This window comes from Hordeum vulgare, chromosome 5H, assembly GCF_904849725.1.
Source record: "Hordeum vulgare subsp. vulgare chromosome 5H, MorexV3_pseudomolecules_assembly, whole genome shotgun sequence".
NCBI lineage: Eukaryota > Viridiplantae > Streptophyta > Magnoliopsida > Poales > Poaceae > Hordeum > Hordeum vulgare.
Window position 1 is genome coordinate 325,878,375 of NC_058522.1, and position 5,513 is coordinate 325,883,887.

Genomic DNA, 5,513 nt, shown 5'->3' on the forward strand with positions numbered 1-5,513 from the left:
TTCTCCATCATTGGAGCTATCTCCTGCCCCATCGGCTTCATCTTCGTGTCGGTCGACCTCCATTCCATATCCGGAGGGGTTTAGATATGACGACGGAGATTCAGCTCGTTCAACGTCGGGGCCGTCTTTGATTATATCTTCGAGAAGTTCTTCCTCTTCGAGGTTCGTGATATGTGGATCCATAGTTCTGCAAAAAACGGACATTTTATTAACTAATAAACTAACAAACTATATATGATGCAAAATAATTCTATTTCTATGCACTCGATATGTCCTAGTTTCTAGCACAAGTCATGCCGAAATTCACTGAAATTTTCGGCATGACCTTTGCTAAAAATGGACATAAGGAGCGCCTAAAATTTGCTGGAACAGAAATAAATCAACATTCCGGCAAAACATAGGCCACTCGGACATTCGGGAAAACTGAGGATATTTTTAATTTGCATGACCATGGCAGAAACAACCAACATTACTGAACAAAGTACTTAATTAACACAAAATAATATGTGATGAATTAACAAAAACATAGCAAGCAAAATTAATACCAACAGCAATCAAATGACAAAAAATAAAAATAAACAGATTTAACCTAGCACACTAGCTAACCTATTTCTTCTTCTCCTATTCTTCTTCTTCCTTTTCTTATCTTCTTCTTCTTCTTCTTCTTCTTCTTTCTTATTTTCTTCTCCGCTTCTTCTTCTCCTATTTTTCTTCAACTTCTCTTCTTCTACTTCTCCTCTTCTTCTATTTTTCCTCTTCTTCTCCTCTCCTCCTCTTCTTATTCTCCTTTTTCTTCTTTTCTTCTCCTCCTCTTCTTATTTTCCTTTTTCCTAATCTTATTTTCTTATTTTTGATCATCTTTCTTCTTCTTGTAACCCTAACCTAATTCTAAATATTACTAACCCTAATAATCTAGCACAAACCTAATAACAATAGGAATTAAATGACAAAAAAAAATCTTGTTCTCCTCCTCTTCTTCTACTCCTCATCCTCTTCTTCTACTTCTCCTCCTCCTCTTCTTCTACTTCTCCTCCTATTCTTCTCCTGATCTCTAGCTACACGATGGGATTTGGTGTCACAATGGGATTTTGAACATTGACTTCCATTTTTATTTTCCCTCCGACGGTTGACTCTCATTTTTCAACAGACAATCATCCAAGTTGTTGTTGATTTCCTACAAGCTACAAGAACACACACCATGGATGCATCCAGCAACCCGGCTTTATCACCACATCTCTACTTGTCAATTTGCTCATGGCGGCGCCTCATCATGCAAGCCCAGCCCAGTCGCTACCATTTCTGGAGCCGCTCGTCGCCCTACTATTCCTTGCGGCAGCGACCACCACGGCAACCGCAGCCGCAGACGGTGTCCCCGTCGGCAACGGCGGCACGATGCACCTCCACTTCTACTTCCACGAGATATACACCGCCGGCCGAACGACGCGATGGCGGCGGTGGCATCCCCGCCGGCGGGCGCCGGCAGCTCGTCCTTCGGGTTCGGCTCCGTGAGCGTGGTCGACGACATGCTCTGCGAGGGCGCCGACCCGGCGTCCCACCTCATCGGCCGCGCGCAGGGGCTCACCGCCGCGGCCTCGCTCTCGGAGGGCGCCATCCGAAGGCATCCAAAGCGAGGTACCGAGGGAGGAGGGGCGGGGGGCTTACCGGAGTGGGAGGGGAGGGGGTCGACCGGCGGTGCTTGCAGTGGGGGGAGGACGGCGAGCGTCGACGACGGCAAGAGCGAGGCGGAGGTCCGGCAGCCTGGCGGTGTCGATCGCGTCGTCGTCCGGTGAGCAGGCGAGAGCGAGAGGAGGAAGAAAACGAGAGGAGATGGGTTGGAAACTTCGAAGTGTCATTTATATAGGAGGACCTTTAGTCCCGGGTCTTGGCTAGAACCGGGACTAAAGACACCCTTTAGTCCCGGGTCTTGGCTAGAACCGGGACTAAAGACACCCTTTAGTCTCGGGTCTAGCCGTGACCCGGGGCTAAAGACCCCTTTTCGGCAGGCGAGGAGGCGGGAAACGAGGGGATTTAGTCCCGGGTCATGGCTAGAACCGGGACTAAAGACACCCTTTAGTCCCGGGTCTAGCCGTGACCCGGGGCTAAAGACCCCTTTTCGGCAGGCGAGGAGGCGGGAAACGAGGGGCTTTAGTCCCGGGTCGTGGCTCCACCCGGGACTAAAGGGCGTCTTTAGTCCCGGTTTGAGCCTCGATCCGGGACTAAAGACCTGGGCTGGCTCCGGTGCGACACAGGGCAACCTTTAGTCCCACCTCGCCTAGCGAGGGGCGCTGGCAGTGCTTTATAAGCACTGCCGCGCCTTGCTCAATTGAGCTTCTCTCTATTGCAGGCCTATGGGCCTAACTCTCCTCTCACTGCATGTTGGGCCTATTGGGCCCGCGAGCCTGCATCATGGCCCACCTGTCGGGTAGGGTTTTTAGTCGTATGCAGGCCGTGATGGCCCAATAGGCAGCATTTTTTTTACTTTAATAATTTTTAGTCCTAGTTTATATTTTAATTCTTTGCTATTAAATATTTTTCTCTTCTATTTTAGTTTTCTATTGAGTTGATCTTTTTTAGTTAATGTTTTACTTGATTCTTTCCAACAAATAAGCACTTTGATAATTTTAGTTAATTATTTTTAATTCATTCATTTTAGTTAATATTTTAGTTGATTCTTTTTAGTTGACTCTTTTTTTTGCTTTCTATTAAGTATTTTAACAGAAAAACTTTATGAAATTTCTGACTTCATTTGATATTTTTCGTGAATTTACTTTTTTTTTGAGCTAGTTGACCCTGAAATTGAAAAGCACTACAAATGAACTCTAAAATGTTGCAAGTTGGCATGGTATCATCATTTTCACCCACATAGCATGTGCTAGAAAGTTGAGAGGGTTACGGCAAAAACTGGATGCACTTCGTGTACAAAACGGACAATCTCTCTCGAACTATCAGCGTTTCGAACGAGAACTCATCTGTTACAAAGGGATTTCATTTTTTGTACTTATTTGAACTACATACATTTTGTGTGTTCAAAAAGCACCATTCAAAGGCACATCACAAAATTTCTTCAATTTCTGACTTCATTTGGTATTTTTCGTGCATTTAATTATTATTTTTAGCTAGTTGACCCTAAAATTGAGAAGCACTACAAATGAAATCTGAAAATGTTGAAAGTTGGCATGGTATCATCATTTCACCCACACAGCATGTGCTAAAAAGTTGAGAGGGTTACGACAAAAACTGGATGCAATTCGTGTCCAAAACGGACAATCTCTCTCGAAGTATCACGGTTTCGAACGAGAACTCATCTGTTACAAAGGGATTTCATTTTTTTGAACTTATTTCAACTCCATACTTTTTGTGTGTTCAAAATGCACCATTCAAAGGCACATCGCAAATTTTCAACAATTTCTGACTTCATTTGGTATTTTTCGTGCATTTACTTTTTTTTAGCTAATTGATCCTGAAATTGATAAGCACAACAAATGAAATCTGAAAATGCTGAAAGTTGGCATGGTATCATCATTTCACCCACAAAGCATGTGCTAAAAAGTTGAGAGGGTTACGGCAAAAACTGGATGCACTTCGTGTACAACACGGACAATCTCTCTCGAAGTATGAGGGTTTCGAACGAGAACTCATGTGTTAGAAATGGATTTCATTTTTTGAACTTATTTGAACTCCATACTTTTTGTGTGTTCAAAATGCACCATTCAAAGGCACATCACAAATCTTCAACAATTTCTGACTTCATATGGTATTTTTCGTGCATTTACTTATTTCTATTAACTATTTTGTTATTTTCAATTAAAAACTATGTTTATTAAAAAAAATTGCATATTTGAGAATTTGACAAAACTATGAAAATGAAAAGTGTTTGAAATTGAATAAATAATTCAAAACTATTTTCTATTTTCAAATTTAATTATTTTGACTATCCAAACTATTAACTATTTTGTTATTTTCAATTCAAAACTATGTTTATTAAAATTCTTTTTGCATATTTGAGAATTTGACAAAACTATGAAAATGAAAAGGTTTTGAAATTGAATAAATAATTTAAAAATATTTTTCTATTTTCAAAATTAATTATTTTGACTATCCAAACTATTAACTATTTTGTTAGTTTCAATTAAAACTATGTTTATTAAAATTCTTTTTGCATATTTGAGAATTTGACAAAACTATGAAAATGAAAAGTGTTTGAAATTGAATAAATAATTCAAAACTATTTTCTATTTTCAAATTTAATTATTTTGACTATCCAAACTATTAACTATTTTGTTATTTTCAATTAAAAACTATGTTTATTAAAATTCTTTTTGCATATTTGAGAATTTGACAAAACTATGATAATGAAAAGTGTTTGAAATTGAATAAATAATTCAAAAATAAAAGGTTTAGTACATTCCATACATGCATTACATAAAAGGTTTAATACATTATTACATTATTGCACCAATATTCCTATCTATTATTTCTGTTTTCTTTTGGGTCGTAGCCATGGAGAATCTTCATCATTCAGTAGGATGCTTGGGTCAGTTTTCACTTTGAAGGGCGGAATTTCATGAAACTTATTATAATCTACTGACATGTCTGTCTTGTCATCTACTCCCACGATGTTTCTTTTCCCTGAAAGAACTATGTGGCGTTTTGGCTCATCGGACGATATCTTCTTTTGCTGATTTCTTTTTCTCGTTTTTGTAGACATGTCCTTCACATAGAAAACCTGAGCGACATCATTGGCTAGGACAAATGGTTCGTCCATGTACGCAAGATTGTTGAGATCCACTGTTGTCATGCCGTACTTTTGGTCTACAACTACCCTGCCTCCTGTCAGCTTCACCCATTTGCACCGAAACAAAGGGATCTTAAAAGTAGGTCCATAGTCAAGTACCCATATCTCCTCTATGTACCCGTAATATGTTTCCAAACAGTGCCCATTCTCGTCTGTTGCATCAAAGCGGACACCACTATTTTGGTTGGTGCTCTTTTTATCTTCGGCAAACGTGTAAAATGTATTCCCATTTATCTCATACCCTTGGAAAGTACATATAGTCGGAGATGGTGGCCTGGCCAAACAGTACAGCTGATCTCCAACGGTGTCGTCATTCATGAGATGTGTCTGCAACCAACTGCCGAAAGTCTTCTCGTGTTCCCCTTTAATCCAAGAGTCGGCCTTCCCCGGGTTTTCGGAGCGTAGAATATTCTTCTGTCTCACGATATATGGAGCCACCACGGTGGAATTGTGTAGAACTGTGTAGTGTGCTTGAGAGAAAGAATGCCCGTCCATACATACTTTTGCTTTCCTTCCTAGTGTGCCTTTTCCTGTCAGCCTACCCTCATACCGAGATTCAGGAACACCAATCGGCTTAAGGTCAGGAAGAAAGTCCACACAAAACTCAATGACCTCCTCTGTTCCATAGCCCTTGGAGATGCTTCCTTCTGTCCTAGCATGGTTATGAACATATTTCTTTAAGACTCCCATGAACCTCTCGAAGGGGAACATATTGTGT

General features: G+C 40.6%; 1 pseudogene; it reads left to right on the forward strand.

Annotated features, from left to right (window-relative positions):
• Positions 1-1,254: 1,254 nt before the first annotated feature.
• LOC123396663 lies at positions 1,255-2,358 on the forward strand (annotated as a pseudogene).
• Positions 2,359-5,513: the final 3,155 nt, after the last annotated feature.